Source organism: Schistocerca nitens, chromosome 5 (assembly GCF_023898315.1).
Source record: "Schistocerca nitens isolate TAMUIC-IGC-003100 chromosome 5, iqSchNite1.1, whole genome shotgun sequence".
Lineage (NCBI taxonomy): Eukaryota > Metazoa > Arthropoda > Insecta > Orthoptera > Acrididae > Schistocerca > Schistocerca nitens.
In genome coordinates this window covers 745,448,022-745,473,362 of record NC_064618.1, presented here as the reverse complement: position 1 = coordinate 745,473,362, position 25,341 = coordinate 745,448,022, and the positions used below count along the sequence as shown (strand labels likewise).

The following is a 25,341-nucleotide window of genomic DNA, read 5'->3' as shown; positions in this document are numbered from 1 at the left end:
ATGTTATATAATAACACCGAGATATTGGCATGCACGTCCAGCTATTGGGACAGTGTCATTAAGGAGGCAGTTGAGATTAAACTAGCGAGCAACCTCGTTAACAGGGATGGAGGTTTCTGTTTAAACTCTGTTTGGAATCCGGCTCTCTCCCTTATCAAAAAACAGAGGAACAGAGTCAATGCTGCCTCACCTGTGAATTCATAGTCTCACTATCGATAGCTCTGACTTTGGTCATCTTTGGTGGCACTAGTGTTCAGTGTGTGTGTTATCTTTCCTGCTTCTGTCGCAGAACCGAGGTATTAAATTTGCATGCACGCCGCCTGTCCGTTGCAGTTTGCCTTGAAAATGGCGGGGTGTTCTCCCGCCGAAATATCGGCGGTCGCTGAAAGTGTTACCTGGCTGAATTCCCGGAAGTTATTTGAAACATATCTGACTTGTCCTTAACACTTCATGTCGACTTACCAGTTCTTTTTTTTCTGCCGACGTCAGCGACCAAGCAGCTGTAGTGTCAAAATTGCGTGGTGAAACTAAACGCTGCAGTTTCTGTTGGTACCGCTGAGCGACGGTTATGTCAACAAGTCTCCGCCCAACGGAATTACCCATCTTGTCATTTAGACCTTTGTTTTTTAACGCAACTGGTGTGCGCTTTCTTCATATCGAGAAACTTGTTATTCCGTTCACACAGCCACGCCTCTGGCTCAATCGGACGTCTTTTGTGCCTCATATACTTGTTTCACGCAGTCAGAGAGTAAGATTGGACGTGATGAAAGCTCAAAAAATAGTAGGGCTAATTTTAACCTTTTAAAAAGCGACAGCCTCAGTTGCAGAGTTTACCTGGATTTACCTAGGTTTCAGTCGGGATAACCCAACCTTCTCCAGAATAAAAGCAACTACCGTTTATCCATAGAGGACATCGCCAAGCTAAAACTACAAATCCATAAATTACCGTCAGACTGTAAAAACTTATCTGAAACTGCCTCGGCCCCACTTCGTGACCGCGATGCGGCAGCCACGAGTGCTGTACTGGCAGTGTGACAGCCAGTACTGTGCTGCCAGTACAGCACTCGAGGCGGCTGCATCGCGGTCGCGAAGTGGGGCCGAGGCAGTTTCAGATAAGTTTTTACAGTCTGACGGTAATTTATGGATTTGTAGTTTTAGCTTGATGATGTCCTCTGTGGACAAACGGTTGTTACTTTTATTCCGAAGAAGGTTGGGTTATCCCGACTGAAACCTAGGTTAATCTAGGTAAACTCTGCAACTGAGGCTGTTGGTTTTAAAAAAGTTAAAATTAATATTTATACATTTGCTGACAGGGCCGCGAAATGTTGAAAATATTTAAATAGTAGGACTCCTTCACACAATGGAAGTAAAACTATTCTACTGCAATTTAAAAAGAGCATCTTCAAATAATTACCGAAAATTGTGACAAATATAATATAAAATAAAAATATCGGCACTCAACATAGCCCTTCTGATATCGATATATCGTTGGAAATATTATCACCGATATATAGACATTTTTGGAAAAAAATATTTTATCAACAAGCGTATAAAGAAGACGTTAGCGATTGCACATGACAATTATTTTCTAATAACAAAATCACAATTTGTTATCGAAAATAAATACGAAAATCATTTATGCCGTTAGAATAGGTAGCGTTTCTACGAAAAACTCGAAATCATTTGTGCCGTTAGAATAGGTAGCGTGTCTACGAAAAACTCGAAAATTATAATCGGCGACTAAAGAATTAAACCCAATCTCTCTTAATTTCATAAATCACAAATTTATTCGTCAGCATCATGCCCACAAGCCTATCCAAAAATTTTGCCCAAAAAACGAAAGTAACTAATACATTATAATGTGAGACTACTGTGGTATCGATATCCACGATGCCACGGTGTAAATACAAATTATAAAGTTGGCACTACGACAGACACCGACGACAGCGCACTCTAGCCGGAGCGGGAGAGCTCTACGAGCTCCGCTCCAGATTCTGCCCCATTTCATCAAGAGCAGACGGCCTGGAAACATCGCTTCATATAGAGACGCGCTCATCACTGCAAAGTTATGTATGCCCTGGAAATATTCATGCACTAGTAAAACCATTTCTAAGAGCAGCACCGAGAAATTTTCACATTGTCCTGCTCCTACTCACTTCCTATATTCGGCCTAGCCTTCAGTTTACAGGAGCAGACCCGCGCCCCGCCTTCCAGGCGGGATACAAAAATTATCTCCGCTGGAGCGTATTAAAGCGATGCTACCGGCTACGATTTGCACAATATTCGGTGATGACAAAAGAAGGGTGTTGTGGATAAATAAAAAGTCAATGCATGAAATATATGTATAAGTAAATAAAATAATTGTAAGACGTGTGTATTTCTATTGTCAAACCACAATTTATGAAAGATGTTTATATTTTATTAATACGATTAAGTAGGAATAATTAATATTTGTCATGTTGGAAATAATTGTGGTAGCAGGGAATGTCTGCACCAAAGTATTTTTGGCAAGAGAGACCGCAAATTGATATAATTTTAAAAAGGGCGGGAGAGACCGCGTATGGATACATTTTAAGAAAAGAGCGGGAAACACCGCGCATTTGATACATTTTGTAATTGTAGCGCGGACTGCCTGCACCAGAAAGCATTGTTGGCAGGAGAGACTGCACTTTAGCGTTCGTAGGAAGTCAGTAGTAAGCGAGATGTGAAGCGAGTTGGTAGCAGGTCTGAAGCGAGAGGTTGAGAGGAGCAGTGTGCCTGCCAGCCACCAGCTATGATTTACAAGAGATTATAAACGGACGTACAGTCACATCAGCTATTATCATAAGAGGAACTAATATTATTGAATTATTTTCTTTGCGAAACTCAAGACTACTGAAGGTATGTTTGCGCAACGCTAGTTGTAAGATTATTGTAAAAAGTAAGTCCCATTTGAACATTTGTAAAATCATTTCATTACCAGCAGTAAATATTTGAAGCGTTTTAGAATATAATTATATAATTAATTTTTGCCAGCAATGTTGCATTACCGATTCTAATCCATCCCAGAAACCATCAACGTAAAACTCTGCAAAAATTTTATTGTTGTGAAGAAAAAGTGTAACTATGAATTACGTAACTTGAGCCAAATTAATTAAAGAATAACGTCAGCTTTACTATTAAAGAATAACGTCAGCTTTGGTGATAAATAGCCGGCCGCGGTGGTCTCGCGGTTCTAGGCGCGCAGTCCGGAACCGTGCGACTGCTGCGGTCGCAGGTTCGAATCCTGCCTCGGGCATGGATGTGTGTGATGTCCTTAGGTTAGTTAGGTTTAAGTAGTTCTAAGTTCTAGGGGACTGATGACCACAGCAGTTGAGTCCCATAGTGCTCAGAGCCATTTGAACCATTTGGTGATAAATACAGCCACTTATTATGACAGCCCACCAGCAGTTAATAGAGTATAGTAAACCAGAGTAAGTATATTCATGTCGCAGTTCGATGTAGCAGTCAGATGGCGATCCAGTAACAGTAAAAAAAGTAAGGAACGGTTTTGGTTCAAATGGCTCTGAGCACTATGGGACTCAACTGCTGAGGTCATTAGTCCCCTAGAACTTAGAACTAGTTAAACCTAACTAACCTAAGGACATCACAAACATCCATGCCCTAGGCAGGATTCGAACCTGCGACCCTAGCGGTCTTGCGGTTCCAGACTGCAGCGCCTTTAACCGCACGGCCACTTCGGCCGGCTAACAGTTTTGGGTTATTGCAGATAACGACTGAGGGCCACGACGACGACACATTCAATGTTTCGTCTAAATAATCAGAAAATCACTTTTAATAAGCAGCAATTAATTTTGTGTGCGAAGATTGAGAAAGAGAATAAATTTCAAAGGGAAGATTTCATTTGTTGTTATTAAGCAAGAGATAGAAATCCTAAGGAAAGGTTTCATAGGTTATTGTACAAGGGAAGGTTGCGTAAAAAAGATATAGAGGAGACGGGAAGGTTTCATAATTAAATACGAAAAATCACCACAAATCATCTACCGCCCTTAACTTAGCCTGTTATGTCCTAAAGTAGTACAGTTAGCGTTTAGACAATACCATCGCGCGCAAGATTTCTGCACAGCATTTCAGGCATACTGCAGCTAAAAACACAGCAGTAATCATTGTACTTTGCGAGTGACAAAGTTACGGCCAACCTAGACGACTATTGTGCACGCAATTTGCGGTTCATTTCGTACAGATGATAAAGCCAGTGTAGCAAAAAAATACTTCTCTGAGTGAAGCGTAGCTAAGTGTTCACGACATCTCGTGTACATGCAGAGGTCGATTAACCACTGGCAAACATAGTGAATTAATAATGAAATTGATCAGCTGGGCAGTAGCCCAGGATGCGCGAGATTCCGAATCCGATAGCTCTCATGCGCCGCTAATGATTAAACACATTTCCGACTAACTGAAGCTTTGTGTCGGTATCAGAATTCGACAGAATCTACGCTAAACATGACGGGAAAAAAACGACACTGCAAATAAAATGCTGCAGCTGTCAACACAGAACTGAGGAACTGTTATCATGCTATTACTCACAAGAGAACCTCCCCATCGCACCCCCCTCAGATTTAATTATAAGTTGGCATAGTGGATAGGCCTTGAAAAACGGAACACAGGAAAACAGGAAGAAGTTGTGTGGAACTATGAAAAAAATAAGCAAAATATACAAAGTGAGTAGTCCATGTGCAAGATAGCCAACATCAAGGAGAGTATGTGCCAAGGAGCGCCGTGGTCCTGTGGTTAGCGTGAGTGGCTGCGGAACGAGAGGTCCTTGGATCAAGTCCTTCCTCTAGTGAAAAGTTTACTTTTTTTTATCTTCGCAAAGTTATGATCTGTCCGTTCGTTCATTGACGTCTCTATTCACTGTAATAAGTTTAGTGTCTGTGTTTTGCGACCGCATCGCAAAACCGTGCGATTAGTAGGCGAAAGGACGTGCCTCTCCAATGGGAACTAAAACATATGATCGCAAGGTCATAGGTCAACCGGTTCCTCCACAAGAAAACACGTCTGATATATTCTATACGACACTGGTGACGGCATGTGCGTCACATGACAGGAATATGTTGTCGACCCACCTAACTTGTACACTTGGCGAATGGGTAAAAAGATTCTTCTACCTTACCCGATTTAGGTTTACTTGTGGATGTGATAATCACTCGATAAAAGTGATGAAAACATAACGGACGGACAGATAATAATTGTCTGAAAATAAAAAATTAAAATTTCCACTCGATTGAAGACTTGAACCAAGGACCTCTCACTCCGCAGCCGCTTACGCTAACCACGGGACCACGACACTCCTTATCTCACACTCTCCTTGATGTTGCATATCTTGCACATGGACTTCTCAGTTTGTATATTTTGCTTATTTTTTTCATAGTTCCACACAACTTCTTCGTGTTTTCTCGATTGATGTGTGTTCCGTTTTTCAAGGCCTATCCACTGTGCCATCTTATAACTAAATCTGTGGGGGGTGCGATGGGGAGGTTCCCTTGTCAGTGCCATGTCCTGTCAGTACATAAAATGGGAAACATAACATTAGAGTAAAGTTTCAGAAAAAATAACGAATCAAACTGCGTACAACTTTGTCTGGGAGAAAAGTTCACTAGATGCGGGCAATAGATCCTTGATCTCGTTGGATGGGTTTGTTTTGTGTACAAAGGATGCTTGGAATAGTTAAAAGAGATCACTAGCAGCTGAATGGCTCACCTTGAGGGCAGCCGAGACAGATCGCGAATGGGATACAATAGCCTACAGCGCAAGCACCAGCGTTTGCCCTTTAGACGATCAGTCACGCTTGCGGCGAATAATTTTCTGCTGATTCATCGTTCTCTCTTCAAGGAAACGTCGAGGCAAACACAACAAAACACTTAGCAAATTTTTCAGACTTCTCTATACAACACTGCACTTTTACAGGGCTGAGATAATTTGGACACTAACTGTTCGTCTTCTTTCTCCATACTTTTCCCCGTTTCTCTATGTGTTTTGGCAACATTAGTGATAGTCTGTGGCCAGACGCCTTACCCGAATCCCGGAAGCGGCGCGTTATCGTTCTCGGCTATGTGGACGGGTCACAAACCACTGATTTCACTGAGAAATAAGATTATATATTTATACAGGGAGTTCCTCCTGAGAGTTATTAGGGTTAATTTCTTTGGTGTTTCTGCACATATCTGTAATTTCGTTTGTGCAATGTGTAACTGGAGTCAGCGAAACAAATACTGTTCATCATGTCTTTCATGCGACACTCACTGTTGACGAAAACCGTCGGTTTGTTTCCCGTTACAAAGAAAACGATTTTTAAAGCGGAATTTTGCGTGCCGTTTCGAGAGAGCTGTCACAGATTGGTCTAGTGCGATATTCATTGTAGCGATGTGGATTTAACAGGGACAGTAAAAGACGAAACACAACAGTATTCCAGCAGCGACTGACCAGCGCTGCCAGATGACGGTAAGAGTCAGCGCGAGCCGCTGCTGGGGTATTGATTATTCCCTGTGTTTTACTGTCCCTTCTAATACATACCGAAAAACCAATATCGCGCTAGGCTATTTAGGGACCGAACTGTCGAATGGACACGTAAAATTCCACTTGAAAATTATTTTGTTTGTGACGGAAAACAAATGAAAGAGGAGATGAGCAGTATTTGTTTAGGCTGACTCCATCTATCTGCTGTAAAACCGAAACCGCAAGCATCTGTCGAAACTTGACGACATTAAGTGGGCCACCCTGAATATATATACAAGGTGGTCCATTGATCGTGACCGGGCCAAATATCTCACGAAATAAGAGTCAAGCGAAAAAACTACAAAGGACGAAACATGTCTAGCTTGAAGGGGGAAACCAGATGGCGCTATGGTTGGCCCACCAGATGGTGCTGCCATAGGTCAAACGGATATCAACTGCGTTTTTTAAAATAGGAACCCCCATTTTTTATTACATACTCGTGTAGTACGTAAAGAAATATGAATGTTTTAGTTGGACCACTTTTTTCGTTTTGTGATAGATGGCGCTGTAATAGTTGCAAACGTATAAGTACGTGGTATCACGTAACATTTCGCCAGTGCGGACGGTGTTTGCTTCGTGTTACATTACACGTGTTAAAATGGACCGTTTACCAATTGAGGAAAAGGTCGACATCGTGTTGATGTATGGCTATTGTGATTAAAATGCCCAACGGGCGTGTGCAATGTATGTTGCTCGGTATCCTGGACGACATCATCCAAGTGTCCGGACCGTTCGCCGGATAGTTACGTTATTTAAGGAAACAGGAAGTGTTCAGCCACGTGTAAAACGTCAACCACGACCTGCAACAAATGATGATGCCCAAGTAGGTGTTTTAGCTGCTGTCGCGGCTAATCCGCACATCAGTAGCAGACAAATTGCTCGAGAATCGGGAATCTCAAAAACGTCGGTGTTGAGAATGCTACATCAACATCGATTGCACCCGTACCGTATTTCTATGCATCAGGAATTGCATGGCGACTACTTTGAACGTTGTTTACAGTTCTGCCACTGGGAACAAGACAAATTACTGGACGATGACAGATTTTTTTGCACGCGATCTATTTAGCGACGAAGCGTCACTCACCAACAGCTGTCACGTAAACCGGCATAACATGTACTATTGGGCAACGGAAAATCGACGATGGCTGCGACAAGTGGAACATCAGCGACCGAGGCGGGTTAATGTATGGTGCGGCATTATGGGAGGAAGGATAATTGGCCCCCATGTTATCGATGGCAATCTAAATGGTGCAATGTATGCTGATTTCCTACGTAATGTTGTACCGATGTTACTACAACATGTTTCACTGCATGACAGAATGGCGATGTACTTCCAACATGATGGATGTCCGGCACATAGCTCGCGTGCGGTTGAAGCGGTATTGAATAGCATATTTCATGACATGTGGATTGGTCGTCGAAGCACCATACCATGGCTCGCAAGTTCACCGGATCTGACGTCCCTGGATTTTTTTCTGTGGGGAAAGTTGAAGGATATTTGCTATCGTGATCCACCGACAACGCCTGACAACATGCGTCAGCGCATTGTCAATGCATGTGCGAACATTGCGGAAGGCGAACTGCTCGTTGTTGAGAGGAATGTCGTTGCACGTATTGCCAAACGCATTGAGGTTGACAGACATCATTTTGAGCATTTATTGCATTAATGTGATATTTACAGGTAATCAAGCTTAACATCATGCGTTCTCAGAAATGATAAGTTCACAAAGGTATATGTATCACATTGGAACGACAGAAATAAAATGTTCAAACGTGCCTACGTTCTTTATTTTAATTTAAAAAACCTGCCTGTTACCAACTGTTCGTCTAAAATTGTGAGCCATATGTTTGTGACTATTACAGCGCCATCTATCACAAAGCGAAAAAAGTGGTCCAACTAAAACATTCATATTTCTTTACGTACTACACGAATGTAATAAAAATGGGGTTTCTATTTTGAAAAACCCAGTTGATATTCGTTTCACCTATGGCAGCGCCATCTAGCGGGCCAACCATAGCGCCATCTCGTTTCCCCTTCAGGCTAGACAAGTTTCGTTCTTTGTAGTTTTTTCGTTTGACGCTTATTTCGTAGGATATTTGGCCGGGTCACGATCAGTGGACCATCCTGTATATATAGGGTGGCCCACTTACACGTTTCAGTGCAAATCTCTCTGAAATAAAAACAGATATTGAAAAACGACTTTCACTGGTACAAATGTAAGACAGGGGCTCATGGAAATAAATACTATGAGATATTCCAAAATGTAAAACAAATATTAGTTTCAACACAAACTTTAGCTTTTTTAATGGATACCCTGTATTATTTCTTACGCAATAAATAAGATGAATAATCACAGAAACAATGCCGCTGGTTGCATCGCATTACGACAATTACATCCTCAGAAATTGCAAAATGCCGGCCGGAGTGGCCGAGCGGTTCTAGGCGCTTCAGTCTGGAACCGCGCGACCGCTGCGGTCGCAGGTTCGAATCCTGCCTCGGGCATGGAGGTGTGTGATGTCCTTAGGTTAGGTAGGTTTAAGTAGTTCTAAGTTCTAGGGGACTGATGACCTCAGAAGTCCTATAGTGCTCAGAGCCATTTGAACCATTTTGAAATTGGAAAACGAAGTAGACGCCTGAAATAAATGAAAGGCGCTGCTGTTGCAGATCTCGAGATGCAAGCGTGAGCCCAACGTTGCTCATAATCGCGATGTGATTGACGCACATAATCTTACTTTCACTGTTGCCACGAGTGCCAAAAGTAGTAATAGGGCTTCCTGCCGTAAACACTGATGTGTGGGGATCATGCTTGCATCTCTGTATGCGTAAAACTGACGCGTTTCTTTTATTTCAAGCGTCAACTTCGCTTTTCAGTTTCGCGGGATGTAATTGATGTGTTGCTACGCAACCGACGCCATTCTTTTTACGATTTTTCATGTTATTTATTACGTAACAAATAATATGGGGCGTCCATCTAAAGAAAGATAATTTTGTGTTGCAACTTATATTTGCTTACGTTTTACAGTGTGTCATAGCATTTACCTTTATGTATCCCTGCCTTACACTCATACCAGTGGAAGTCAGATCTCAGTATCTATAACTGTTCCAGAGATATTTGTGCTGAAACGTTCAAGTCGACCACTATGTACATAGAATCGGTCCAAAACGATTTTTTGAGACTTTAACCGAGTTTAACATCCAAATAATTTGAAGTAGAAACATTCCGTAACAATGACTTTACAGAATAAGTCTTTCATTGTTTAGCCGAATGCATGCTGTATTAAAACTACCTGGTGTATTAAACCTGTCTACTGGACTGGGGCATGAACCCGTAACCTTGCCTTTCGGAGTGCAATGGTTTTACCGAATGAAGCAGCCAACGTAGACTCGAACCCGTAACTTTGCTTTTCAAAGGTCAGTGCTCTTACCGGTTAAGCTATCGAGGATAGCTGAGTCTATAAGACGACTGCTCTTTGAAACGTAAGGTTTCGGGTTTGCGCTCCGCTCCGTCACACAGCTTTAATCTGCAGGAAATTTCAATATCGATTTTTGTTACCTGTTAACTGGTGTTCGAGCTGAAGATCGGATATTAATCCTATCACCTTATTAACCACGGGAATACTGCTTCACTTATAGGTCCCGTCGACAACGAGGTCATGGAGCACAAACTGAAAGATGATATGGAAGGCTATCGGCTTTGTCCTTTCCAAAGGATCCATCCCCGTACTTGCCTTTGATTTGAGGAAACCATAAGAAACGTAAATGTGGATGGGCGGAATGCGATCGGAACCATCGTTCTACCGAATGCGTGTCACACCACTGCCCCAGCTCGCTCGGTCCTCATTTCTAAGATCGTCCAGTGCTCTAAACACTTAGAACTACAACAGCGTTCTGCAGATCATTGAAGTATTAAGAGGACTCGCTATTCACTTTAACTTCAATGTTTATTTATATGCCATTGAGGAAAATTCGAACACCACAGTAGAGGTAATTATAACCCAATTTAAATTAGTCGTCATCCGAAGTTTTAAGTACGGAGTTGCGGAGTTTTCGCGACAAGATCTGTCTGCAAGCAGCCGCCACAGCACTTCGTCCTCAGTGGTAATGGAATATTACTTTCAAGAATATTACTTTCAAGCTGTATCTCGTACAAAAATTACACAAAATTACACAAAAATTACACAAAATTTATATATTCACGTATCATATAGATATCTATAGCATCTAAGCATGTTAAAAGGTGTTAATTGTTGCTCAAATGGCTATGAGCACTATGCGACTTAACTTCTGAGGTCATCAGTCCCCTAGAACTGAGAACTAATTAAACCTAACTAACCTAAAGACATCACACACATCCATGCCCGAGGCAGGATTCGAACCTGCGACCGTAGCGGTCGCTCGGTTCCAGACTGTAGCGCCTAGAACCGCACGGCCACTCCGGCTGGCTGTTAATTGTTGTAATTAAGTTTAGGGGTAAGGTCGTTTATTCATCTTCAAACTCATCAACTTTTTTCTCGAAAGCTATTGAACTCAATGAAATATTTTTTTTCCGTTGATTACGAATCTGCGTTACTCGGCAAGTGAACTTTGCAAAGTTCTGTCTCTCATTGAGGTAGTTACAAGCTTCAGAAGATAACGTTTTCAAAATACGTAATTCGTAATGAGTATAAAGTCCCTTTCTGCTACAAAAATCGCGTAAAAATTCTGAATTCACGTACAATACACATTTTAAAGTGTGTACGCCCGTATCAAAAAATTTAACTGTGACCGGAGCTACGCTTTTGCTTGAAGCAGGCGATATTTTCATCTACGGAAGAGTTTCTTTCCGAAGGACTGGCAGGCGCAATGTTTTGCGCAACTGAAGTGGCAGTACAGTGGAAACCGACAGAGTCAGGCTCTCCTTGGTGTGCTGCTACCGGGAGTAGTCCATTCCACCAGCTAATTTAACAGGACAAAGTTACGTCACTGGGGTGGAAATGATTGAGAACCCAAGGTTAAAAACCGAAGCAGCCATTATCCGAGAAGCTTTTGGCCAGACGAATTTCAATTTTATATGATTTTAAACATAAAATGTAAACATCAAATCGCCCTATCTCTCTCTCTCTCTGCCTTTCCGTAAGTGCTAGAAAGATACGAGGAATGGTACAAAGAAGAGAAACGAGGAGGACGTAGTGCCTTCATCAATCTGTTAACAGGAGTTATAAATGCCGTAGCTTCTCTTCCAAATTTGTCCATGGAAAACCGTCAGCCACGCGGAATGGCCGCGCGGTTAGAGGCGCCATGTCACTGACTGCGCTGCCCCTACCGCCGGAGGTCTGTGTCCTCCCTCGGACCTGTGTGTGTGTGTGTGTGTGTGTGTGTGTGTGTGTGTGTGTGTGTGTGTGTGTGTGTGTGTGTGTGTTGTTCTTAGCATAGGTTACTTTAAGTAGTGTGTAAGTCTCGATGACCTCTGCAGTTTGGTCCCTTAAGAACTCACACTCATTTGAACATTTGAAAACCGTCAATTTGACGGCCACAACAGGCAGAAGAATGTAACGTAGTACCTTTAATGTCCCATTCCCACTTCCGTTATTAGAAAAAGTAATCCTAGACTGAACTGCAGTGCTATTATTCAACTTTGTTGCACGTTCGCCTCATACCGTTACCACACAGTTTTTTTTTTTTTTTTTAACCTTGCATGAATAAGTCAAGATGATTCCTGAGGCTGTCGGGCGATTCATCAGAGCATGTAAGAATTCAAAGGTAACCAAAACATCGTAGACAAACAAAAACCGAACGAAGCCGCAACTGCCCCGAGAGAGTAACGCTTAAAGCGTTCAACGAATTTATAGTAAAATTCCGTGTCAATAATGGTATCGAAACGGAGGATGATAGTAAACTCCTTTTTTTCCCAAAATTGTTTCACTGACGGGAGATCTACTGCTGTTCCTTCTTTCAACTGTCGCATGAACGTCAAATTGACAAATAACGAAATAATTGACAGCGGGGTAGAAAAATCAACCAAAATCGTTCAACAGGGGAAAGGCGACCGGAGCTGAAGCACAGCACAGGGAGGACATACAGTACCAACCTGACTACAGCAGACGTTGAAAGTGGCCACCATTCATCTCCTGACACTTTTGAGCCCTGGGCAACAAGTTGCTAAAGGCGCATCGAAGCTGGACTGCTGGAATTCGTGCAATCTAATCCGAAATGTTTCTGCGCAGTTCTTGAAGACTGTGAGGGTTGTAGCGATACACTTTAGACTTGAGGGCTCCTCACACAAAGTAATCACATTGACCTCTGCCAACAACTCTGTTAGGCGTGAAGATTGTGTAAATATGCTCCAAGGTTAGTCCAGCTGTATGGGCTGTTGCTCCGCCCTGTTGGAAGTTACTGTAGGTCTTTTCCTCCCCCGTCACTGCATACAACGCCACCCTGTGTGGCTGAGCGGTCCTAGGCACTGCAGTTTGGAACCGCGCGGCCGCCACGTCACAGGTTCGAATCCTGCCTCGGACATGGATGTGTGTGATGTCCTTAGGTTAGTTATGTTTAAGTAGTTCTAAGTTCTAGGGGACTGATGACCTCAGATGTTATGTCCCATAGTGCTCTCCTCTCATAGCGTTCCAAGCTACTGAAAAAATGCGCAAAGCACATCGAACAGGCGGACACGTATTTAGGGCCATGTCGCTGACGTAGAACTGCAGAGCAAGTGTTATGACGGCCCGATTTTCTGGAGACCGAGGATTCCCTCTGTAGGAAGCATTATAGATTTCACAAATAGCGATGTTGTGAAATCTGACTCACTATGTTCGGCCACGACCACGAGACCCAGCAAGCAGTGGATCCAGACGCCCACGATGATGCCCTCTTCCTTGGCTTCCGGTAGGCGTTCGGCACAGTTCCGCATTGTCGCTTAGCACGCTAGCGTACAGAATTTAAGGCCAACTTTGTGACTGAACTGAAGAGCTCCTGGCAAACGGAACACAGCATGTCTTTCTTAACGGAGAGAAATATCCAGAGGTAAAATAGCTTTAAGTATACACCAGGGAAGTGTTGTAGGGTCATTCCTGTTCACAAATTACGTAGCCAGAAGTTCCACCGGGCTACTCGCGGATGAATAGTAAGAGAAGTCTTAATGCTCGAAATTTTTAATGCCGCTTGGTGCAGAGATCGACAGCTCAAGGTAAAAAATGTACTACGCAGAAATCGGCAGAAGGATCGATATCGTATGATTATTTAACTGTTGTCACATTCATTAAATACACTACTGGCCATTAAAATTGCTACACCACGAAGATGACGTGCTACAGACGCGAAATTTAGCCGACAGGAAGAAGATGCTGTGATATGCAAATGATTAGCTTTGCAGAGCATTCACACAAGGTTGGCGCCGGTGGCGACACCTACAATGTGCTGACATGAGGAAAATTTCCAACAGATTTCTCATACACAAACAGCAGTTGACCGGCGTTGCCTGGTGAAACGTTGTTGTGATGCCTCGTGTAAGGAGGAGAAATGCGTACCACCACGTTTCGGACTTTGATAAAGGGTTGATTGTAGCCTATCGCCACTGCGGTTTATCGTATCGCGACATTGCTGCTCGCGTTGGTCGAGATCCGATGACTGTTAGCAGAATATGGAATCGGTGGGTGCAGGAAGGTAATTCGGTACGCCGTGCTGTATCCCAACGGCTTCGTATCTCTAGCAGTCGAGATGACAGGCATCTTATCCGCATGGCTGTAACGGATCGTGCAGCCACGTCTCGATCCCTGAGTCAACACATGGGGACGTTTGCCAGACAACAACCATCAGCACGAACAGTTCGACGACGTTTGCAGCAGCATGGACTATCAGGCCGGAGACCATGGCTGCGGTTACCCTTGACGCTGCATCACAGACAGGAGCGCCTGCGATGGTGTCCTCGACGACGAACCTGGGTGCACGAATGGCAAAACGTCATTTTTTCGGATGAATCCAGGTTCTGTTTACAGCATCATGATGGTCGCATCCGTGTTTGGCGACATCGCAGTGAACGCACATTGGAAGCGTGTATTTGTCATCGCCATACTGGCGTATCACCCGGCGTGATGGTATCGGGTGCCATTGGTTACGCGTCTCGGTCACCTCTTGTTCGCATTGACGGCACTTTGAACAGTGGACGTTACATTTGAGATGTGTTACGACCCGTGGCTCTACCCTTCATTCGATCCCTGCGAAACCCTACATTTCAGCAGGATAATGCACGACCGCATGTTGCAGGTCCTGTACGGGCCTTTGTGGATACAGAAAATGTTCGACTGCTGCCCTGGCCAGAAAATTCTCCAGATCTCTCACCAACTGAAAACGTCTGGTCAATGGTGGCCGAGCAACTGGCTCGTCACAATACGCCAGTCACTTTTCTTGATGAACTGTGGTATCGTGTTGAAGCTGCATGGGCAGCTGTACCTGTACACGCCATACAAGCTCTGTTTGACTCAATGCCCTGGCGTATCAAGGCCGTTATTACGGTCAGAGGTGGTTGGTTTCTCAGGATCTATGCACCCAAATTGCGTGAAAATGTAATCACATGTCAGTTCTAGTATAATATATTTGCCCAACGAATACCCGTTTATCATCTGCTTTTCTTCTTGGTGTAATAATTTTAATGGCCTGTAGTGTATATGGGAGTATGTCTGCGGATAAGTGTAAAGTGGTACGATTACATATAACTAACTGTAGGAATGACAAATGCCAGACTGAGGCTGACTGGAAGAATCCCCATGAAGAGTAATCCACCCATAAACGATCCAGCTTACGAAAGCTTTGTGTGTGTCGGTGTGGGACCCGTCGTACCGGAAAAGGTTGGTATATGAAATGACATCCAAAGAAGGGCAGTGTATTTCGTAACAGATTTGTTTAGCAAGCGAGAAAGCGTCACGAATATTCTCATTCAATCTCAGTAGCAAACGCTACAAGAGAGGCTTTGTGCATCAAGGTGCGTTTTACTGTTAAAATTCCGAGGGCGTACGTCCTTAAGAGAGTAAACAATATACTAATTTCTCCCACATACTTCTCACGAAATGCTGATGAAGTAAAATTAGAGGTTCGAGCTCACACGGAAGCTAACCAACAATCCTCCTTCCCGTGCCTGTTCGCTACTGCAAGTACGCTCCGCCACACATCGTAAGGTGGCTTTGAGTATATACGTAGATGTATTTGTCTCTGCGAAAAACGAATGCGCCAAGCGACCGTTTGCAGCTCAGGCGCCCATCTGAAAGGCTGAGAAAATAGGTCGTCTGATGGGATGCTGAATCTGTAGGCGTGAGATGACGGACCACTGTTTATGTTACGTCACTCCTCTGAGTCGACCTGATTCCAACGCAGATAGCGCTGGGTCCCACGCTTTAATTAAATCATCTCTCGAGGGCAACATTTTTAATAACAGCGCGAGAAGAGGGAAGCAGTAGTGAGGTTCTTGGTGTTTTTTGTGGTCTAAGCTCTGTACTGGATCCAGAGAGTTCTCGGTAACCGCCGCTTTTTTTTCAGTTTCCCTTTACCGAATATGACAGCGATGTTCGTCACATTCAAACAATACGGAGGGAACGGAAGCCATACTGCCACGCAATTGCGAAACAACGCCGTGTCTAACAGAATCAAGTGTCTGCGTACGCACTTGAAGAGTGAAAATTGTGTTTGGTCCTTAAAAAAACTGCCCATCTCCCATTGATGAGTGCTCACTTGGCTAGTGATCACCCAAAATTCACATGTGCAGTCCGAAACGAATTCGCTGTTCAGAGTTCTTGACATAAGACAAATATTATTTTGATATTATAAAATATTATTTTGGCTGTATCTACATAAATATTTATAGTTTACACTGAGCTTCATTTTTTGTACAAGCCGTCCTGACAATATGTTTGTTCGCTATACTTCTGCTACCTAGCAGTACTTTACCTTTGCCTTACGCTTGCCATGACACTCCTTAGATGTCAGTCTGTGTATAGCTCAGGTGTTCAGGAGTTAGGTTAAGCGACTGTTTTGAGCTGTTGGACTGCAGTAATATTGTTCGTTTCTATGTTCGTAAGCATATTTTCGCTTTCTGTATTCATCTAATGCCCGATTTCACGCTACGTTAAGTAAATGCTTGATCGATGTCCTACGCTTATACGACGAAAGCTAAAGCTATGGTTATTGAAATACTTCAAGTGTACCAAAAAAAAAAAAAAAAAAAAAAAAATCTGACCCACATATTCTTATTTATCTTTTGAGTGGTATTATCAAGAGTGCTCATTCTAGTGCAATAGCCGGCCCGGAACCGCGCTGCTGCTACGGTCGCAGGTTCGGATCCTGCCTCGGGCATGGATGTATGTGAAGTCCTTAGGTTAGTTATGTTTAATAGTTCTAAGTCTAGGAGACTGATGACCTCAGATGTTGAGTCCCATAGTGCTTAGAGCCATTTGAACCATTTATTTAGTGCAATATGGACCGTAGGTGACTAAATCGATATTGTATCTGTTCCGGATTCGAAATGATTCGATCCCCATGTGAAAGCACGCTTTGTGCTCCGTTACATCCAGACGGATAATGGCAACTTCTTTCCTGAAGACACAAGTTGTCACATGTGCGCTTCCAGTAAACTCCATGACCTTAGGATCCTTGCTGAGTACATGTAGTACGGATAAGTTCGAGCTTACCTCCGCCTCCATGCCGAACCGAATTAAGATGAAGGAATAAATATAACGCAGCTGCACCTTTTAAGATTCATAACAGAACGCAGCCTTCGATCAACCGTATACTTGTGCAAGCCACAAGCTACAAGACAGTAATCGTAACGCCTTCTTGTGCACGTACAACGTAGAGCAAATAATTTTACTTTTTTTCTCATATGAGACAAAGAAATCTATTCCTCGTCAGGTTCTGTCAACAGCAACGTCCTTGTCAGCTTTGCCGATGCCCACTGAATGTTTACAGATGTTTGTTAAATCATCAATAACACCCGTTATTTGGATGGGTGACCCCCAGTTCATTCTCAAAGCAATAACTGTCGTTCTGAGCAAATCGGTAAAATATCGCTTGCATCCCCGTGAATCATTCCAACAGCCTGTACGTCAGGAAAAGCTTACCGCCACACTCTAGAAACTGGTTCGCATGTAACAACTGTTCGTACAGAATATTCCAACAACGAACATTCCGCTACGAATACTTTTAGAATGCTACTGACTTCGCAAAGAAACAGTAATAACAACTAATCCCTTTACAATTGGGTATCCTTTTTTAGATCAGGGACGCAGAGCTTATGGCTCTGATTTTGGAACAAATCTCAAAGCAACAGTTACTATTCAATTTATACTGCTCGTCAATGAGCTGTGCTTGCATCTTTCGACGATTTACTGACCGTTACACGCATCTGATCACGTTGTTTTTGTGTTATAATATGGATGAAGAAGAAAGTTTACGAAGATATCTTGATTAGAAACACTTAAGTTTACATAAAATTTTTAAATGAAGAGGACGTAACAAGAACTTCCGTGTTGTAGCTGATTGCGAATCATTGCAACTTTTGTTTTAAAATTATTGACGAACTGTGCACTGATTCTATGTACCAAATTTCACGAGTAAGGGTGAAAACTACTCAGCTTTTCTGCGTGAATTGGTCGGACAGCGGGGACTCTCATTACACAAAATGTGCATGTTGCTAAATTTACAGCCACCCACACGCGATCTCTAAACAAAACCGTAAAGCAACTGAGCTTTGTACTTCACCCAAAGTCTGAAGCACCGTGGCGGCAAGCTTATGTAAACACCGGCCAGGTCTCTAGGGAGACTGTGTTGTTACACAGGCAGTTTCAACACACTCATCGAAGAGGCGCAACCAGTGAAAGCGAGGAGAAATTTGATGAAGAGGAGAGGCGGGAAGAAAGCAATGGAGAGGACAGAAACGATGTTATTAGCCTGCTCTCTCCATGAAGCAATCTTCCGCAAACAGTGTACACTTCACCATTAAAACACGCTTATGTTTTCGCAACACTGCTCTAAACCAACTACTTTTTTGGCTATTTCCATACATGGATCTAATCACAAAATCATTTCGTTAAAACTGTAAATACGTGTATACAAATGTATTATTTCTTTTTAACCTGGAGATGTGTACAGTCTTTACGGCACTAATATAATACCCAGGGGCAGGATGATTCAAACCACATTAAATTCCCTCCCATCCTTCCACAGCTGACCTAATACGATATCTGATACATTTTCTTTGTTAGTATAGCTACTAGTTGTTCTTCAAACTGTGTCACGTCGTCACCGACATGTAGCCGCAGCTATGTTCGATTTCCTATTTCTATCATCTACCTACCAATTCATCCAAAGTTTTTATTGTTTACTACAATCAGAGACGATGCTATCCGCTAGTAACGTTAGTGCAGTGACAACCATGTTGCTTCACTAAATCAGTAGTAGTTAATCTGATGAAAAAGGCAAATCGTTATCGGTATTGATATAGTAATACGGTGGAATAGAAATTATTTACCGTCGGAGGTTACGCGTTGCACGTGTTTTATGCAGTAATGTGTTAGTACATCCATATCGACTGCGCAGAGGAGGAATCGCTTCCCAAAAACAAAAAAAGTTAAAAAGCAAAGGAAGATGTGTTGTTTGTCTGCACACTCCGCGAAAGATTCTTTCTCAAACTCTTGAAGAGAGCAATACTTAACACTCGGAAATGACGTCGCTAATCTGTGCTGTAACAGAAATGAACATCTCTAAACTAGAAAACGATTCAAAAATGTTTTTACGCATAAAAGAAAAACTTCATTTGTAAAACAATATCCAAGCCCATTTTCACTGATAATAGATGTTTCCTGTTGCTAAGTTAACAGTGAAGAGATGCCGTTGGCAACTAACCGCAGACGTTTTCTTCTCAGTCCTAACGATATACATAAAAATTACTAACTCCTACATTTTTATGGGCAATAATAGTCATGAAGCGGTTTTAAGGCTTTGTGCACTCTATACAACAAATCAGCGGGGACTCGGATACAAAGGAAGAAAACTCTGGCGCAATGGAACGGAACAGAAAATCAACGGGAACTTGGATATAAAGGAAGAAAGCTCTGGCGCAATGGAAACAATGTAGCGCCTAAAGGTCACCTCCTGTACTTGTTCATTAAATAACTCTGTAGCAATCGCTGTTCGGCTGGGAATGGAACGAGGATAAAAACTCAATAAGTTTACAGTGTACAGTACAACACACTACAAAAGCACCAAATATGAACACTTACCTCTTAAGCACGGCGTGGTGCCTTACGAAGGTACAGTCCGTGGTGCGGAGTCTGTTGCCATCAGAATAAGCGAAGCGTCGACATGCACTGTTAACACTTTCCCAAGCCTGTTCATTGACTACGGCTGCAGACACACCCACCGGCAACGAAAGCTCTTTCACTACTGAGTAGTAAACTTTCCATAACACTCACGTAAGATGCATGTAGAATACTGTTCTATTAACACTTCGACTCACGAAGGAATGGTGTCACGGACAAAATGTTTTACAGCGTCTCATCGTGCAGGTCGCTAGGTAAACATTGCAAAAAGCAGACGAGAAGAAACTCCGAGGAAATTATTGGCAATTTATCTACGTCTGTTTACTTCCCAGCGATAGTATGTTAGTGCATCTGCTGCGAAATATTATTGTTTGACACCAGGGGTTGACACGGAAGTAAAACCCCTTTCCGGCACAGTTCAAAATATGGCTCTTCTCAGTAAAGAACTGCAAAGTGCTCATAAACTTATATATCAAATTTCCTATGTACACCAATAAATGCTGATACTAACAGCTGTAATGAAATTGTCTTTTGAAATTCACCAATGATTCAAGTCGTTCGACAACTGTCCTTTATGACGAATATAAGGAGTTATTGCTGCATTCGAGGTCATTAATCCGAGCGCCGATCCCACAGCCCGCTGTGCGGTCCACCCACGCCAAGTGCACGGGTCAGGCTGTCCACGCGCGTCTCACTGAGCGCCTTTTTCTTCACCGACACACTCGGCAGAGGAGTTAATCCGGATGCGGCACCAAGTGTCACTTAACAGTCATATGAGACGCACGTAGTGACGCAACGCAGCTGCGAAGAGCGGCTCCCGTCAAGATATGACACAGTCACACACTGGCGTTATACACACGCTTTCGAACCCACTTTGCACGTCAGCTCCGCTCGGAGTCTGTCATCTGATCGGCGGAGTTAACGACACAGCGCGATCTGAGAGATGAACTGGAATCTATTACGAACAGCTGACTATCGTAATGTACCCATATTAGCCACGCAGGACCGCGGGCTGCACGCTGCAACCGCACTCGGCCAGGGCTGAGGGCAGACTGGCGTCCCTCGGCTACGGTCGTCCGGACTCGGCTGTCCCGAATCAGCGCAGACGCAGGAACTGCGCATGCGCACGCACAACCCGGCTAACCACAGCGGCGCGGTCGGGAGCGCCGCGGCTGCCCCACGCAGAGCGCGGGCGGCAGGTTGCCGCGGTGACGTCATCGCCCGCTTACCTGCCAGACTCGCGGGTACTGCTGGTCCGCGACAATTACCCCCACTTCTGCCGCGCCAACTAGTTGCTTCGTGAAACAGATGGTCCACAAAAAGTACCCTTTGCTGCGCGAGCTAAGAGCTCTGAAGTGGACAAGTAGGCGCTTGTAACTACCTCACGACGTCTTAAAAGCCACCAAAATTCCGAACCAATAAATCTATTTAAAACGTCGCATAATTAGGACATAAAGAATTTTTCGACCTCTTATAAAGAGGTCTTATAAAGATGAAAAAACTATACGTTGCAGTAGCAAGCAGGGAACCAAGTGGTACACATAATATTGATGGTGTACAGCAGCAACTAGCCGCAATATGATTTTAGGTGACATTTCTCAGAAAACCGGTTTAGAATTGGTACATTTCATCAGACGGCTGTCATGCTTTCGTCAAAACACAATGTTATGTTGATTTACTGGTGAATTACCGTGAAATGTCCGTCTGGAACATCGAATTTTACCAATGGTTATTTTCAGAATAAGTAATCTAAAACCATTTTGCGATTGGTTAAAAATGGTTCAAATGGCTCTGAGCACTATGGGACTTAACTTCTAAGGTCATCAGTCCCCTAGAACTTAGAACTACTTAAACCTAACTAACCTAAGGACATCAGACACATCCATGCCCGAGGCAGGTTTCGAACCTGCGACCGTAGCGGTCACGCGATACCAGACTGTAGCGCCTAGAACCGCTCGGCCACCCCGGCCGGCTGCGACTGGTTATTTGGTTACTGCTGTACACTATTAGTAATCTGAATCACGTAACAGTCATGACCTCCAATCATGTCTTTATTCGACAAAATTGGTTCAAGTGGTATATATTTCTTACCTGAGAGTGAAATACAACAATCTCAACAAAACAGATTTGAGTTAAAGGCAAGGTTTATCAAAACAAGAACAAAAGTACTTAGTCTACAGCCAGCCGTTGTGGCCGAGCGGTTCTAAGCGCTTCAGTCCGGAACCGCGCTGCTGCTACGGTCGCAGATTCGAATCCTGCCTCGGGCATAGATATGTGTGATGTCCTTAGGTTAGTTATGTTTAATAGTTCTAAGTCTAGGAGACTGATGACCTCAGCTGTTAAGTTCCATAGTGCTCAGAGCCAGATGAACAATTCGAACTTAGTTTACACACTCGTCCATATTGAAAACATGAAGTGGCAACGATCGCGGTAGCCAGATTATAAGCGTGATAAGTGTGAAATAATTTATTCACTACGTCACACATTTCAAAGTGCTGCTTTCCATCATCAGTATTTTTTGGATCTGTCGCAATGTAAGATTTTTTTTTTAAATGATGATAATAACAAGGTCTTGTTAAACTACAAATTAACTTCTTCCGTTTCTCTACAAGGAGATTATAAAGAACGGAATAACGTCAATTTGCTAAAACCTTTAACGGGGCCAAGGGGCAAGCTAAAAAGTTAAAGCTGCCATCAACCCGAAGGTTCGATTGAATACTACAGTGCTTTAGGCCTTTGCGACGGCTTATCTAGCCCGTTATTGAAGTACCTTCGGATTAATTTGGATTCCAAACAACGAAGCAAAACAACATTTTTCAGATTAAAAACATCGTCAGAGACGGAAGAAATGACAGGAGTGTGTTAAGCTATATGAATAAATTTCAAGACAAGAAACGCTTTCCGTTAAAATAAGGTAATCTACAGTGTGAGTCGAGAGGAAGGATACATGCTTTGAGGGGTGACAGTGATTCTGAATAGAAAACAAATAGACATATGCCCTATTGCGAATGGTTTCAGGGACAGAAGACTTTTAATGTACACAGTCATTTATTTTCTGTATTATTCAAACATCGTCATTGTTTACAAAGTACTGCAATAGTGTAGACAAAGTTGAGACGAACAGTTTGATATTTGTGGTTTTCCCAGTGGGGAAACTACCTCAAATTGGTCTACGAAAACTAACTAAACTACAGCGAATGCGCGTCGGGCGAGGTTTCCAGTATTCACGTGCTCTATTCGTCCAAGCTGTTAGTCTTACAAGGGGAGGCCGCCAATTGTGAAATTCAGATTCGATTCATACTGCGCATAATAAAAGCTCATGGCCAGAGGTGTAATGTGGCAAAGCACCAAGATACACTTCTCAACCGTTGTCGAGAAAATCCACAGCTAAAAGAAACCGTTGCGGTGAAATACTCTGTACGATTAGTAACTTTCTACAGCGTCGTGGTGCAGCGGTAAGCGCTCGGGTTCGTAATCCGAAGGTCGCCTGATCGAATCTCGCGCCATGCAACTTTTTTTTTTAGTATTTGTGTTTTGTAGTTCATATATATATATATATATATATATATATATATATAATTCCCGGCAATCAGTTGCAACAATTATGCATATAATAAGTTGTTGGAAGTCATTTGTCGTGGAAAAACTGGCGACTTCGAACATCATTATGTTTTCCGTAAACAAAGTTGTATTTCACAAATGTTATTAATTATCTTCATAATGTTAACCACGTATAGTCAACGGAAGACGTAGAAACGATATTCCGAAACAAATACGTATAGCGTAAGTCAAACGTTCGAATTAGAATAGAGACACCACGAACACAAAACGTAGTTGCCTGCTAACTTCGAAAGAAGGTAGATGCGGTCCCTAGCGCAACTTACAACATCGTCGAAAATCAGTGCGGACGGGAGAGCTTTGGTACACCCTGTTAAACAAACGGAAAAATGGAGGCGGTACAATTGGAGAGCGATCCGCCTTCACCAACATGCATAAGCAATTCATTAATAGGATATATATATATATATATATATATATATTCCTGGAAATGGAAAAAGGAACACATTGACACCGGTGTGTCAGACCCACCATACTTGCTCCGGACACTGCGAGAGGGCTGTACAAGCAATGATCACACGCACGGCACAGCGGACACACCAGGAACCGCGGTGTTGGCCGTCGAATGGCGCTAGCTGCGCAGCATTTGTGCACCGCCACCGTCAGTGTCAGCCAGTTTGCCGTGGCATACGGAGCTCCATCGCAGTCTTTAACACTGGTAGCATGCCGCGACAGCGTGGACGTGAACCGTATGTGCAGTTGACGGACTTTGAGCGAGGGCGTATAGTGGGCATGCGGGAGGCCGGGTGGACGTACCGCCGAATTGCTCAACACGTGGGGCGTGAGGTCTCCACAGTACATCGATGTTGTCGCCAGTGGTCGGCGGAAGGTGCACGTGCCCGTCAACCTGGGACCGGACCGCAGCGACGCACGGATGCACGCCAAGACCGTAGGATCCTACGCAGTGCCGTAGGGGACCGCACCGCCACTTCCCAGCAAATTAGGGACACTGTTGCTCCTGGGGTATCGGCGAGGACCATTCGCAACCGTCTCCATGAAGCTGGGCTACGGTCCCGCACACCGTTAGGCCGTCTTCCGCTCACGCCCCAACATCGTGCAGCCCGCCTCCAGTGGTGTCGCGACAGGCGTGAATGGAGGGACGAATGGAGACGTGTCGTCTTCAGCGATGAGAGTCGCTTCTGCCTTGGTGCCAATGATGGTCGTATGCGTGTTTGGCGCCGTGCAGGTGAGCGCCACAATCAGGACTGCATACGACCGAGGCACACAGGGCCAACACCCGGCATCATGGTGTGGGGAGTGATCTCCTACACTGGCCGTACACCACTGGTGATCGTCGAGGGGACACTGAATAGTGCACGGTACATCCAAACCGTCATCGAACCCATCGTTCTACCATTCCTAGACCGGCAAGGGAACTTGCTGTTCCAACAGGACAATGCACGTCCGCATGTATCCCGTGCCACCCAACGTGCTCTAGAAGGTGTAAGTCAACTACCCTGGCCAGCAAGATCTCCGGATCTGTCCCCCATTGAGCATGTTTGGGACTGGATGAAGCGTCGTCTCACGCGGTCTGCACGTCCAGCACGAACGCTGGTCCAACTGAGGCGCCAGGTGGAAATGGCATGGCAAGCCGTTCCACAGGACTACATCCAGCATCTCTACGATCGTCTCCATGGGAGAATAGCAGCCTGCATTGCTGCGAAAGGTGGATATACACTGTACTAGTGCCGACATTGTGCATGCTCTGTTGCCTGTGTCTATGTTCCTGTGGTTCTGTCAGTGTGATCATGTGATGTATCTGACCCCAGGAATGTGTCAATAAAGTTTCCCCTTCCTGGGACAATGAATTCATGGTGTTCTTATTTCAATTTCCAGGAGTATATATATATATATATATATATATATATATATATATATATATATATATATATATTTGAATTACAAGAA

General features: G+C 43.7%; 1 protein-coding gene across 3 annotated transcripts in view; it reads right to left on the bottom strand.

Moving 5' to 3' along the window:
* LOC126259174 (alpha-1,6-mannosyl-glycoprotein 2-beta-N-acetylglucosaminyltransferase) overlaps positions 1 to 20,867 on the bottom strand; it is a 460,896-nt gene extending 440,029 nt beyond the window's left edge. For all 3 annotated transcript variants that reach the window (XM_049955741.1, XM_049955744.1, XM_049955743.1), the window contains exon 1: positions 19,777 to 20,867. The gene's annotated coding sequence lies outside the window, so the exon portion shown is untranslated. The remainder of the gene's footprint in view (positions 1 to 19,776) is intronic.
* Between the last annotated feature and the right edge of the window lie 4,474 nt (positions 20,868 to 25,341).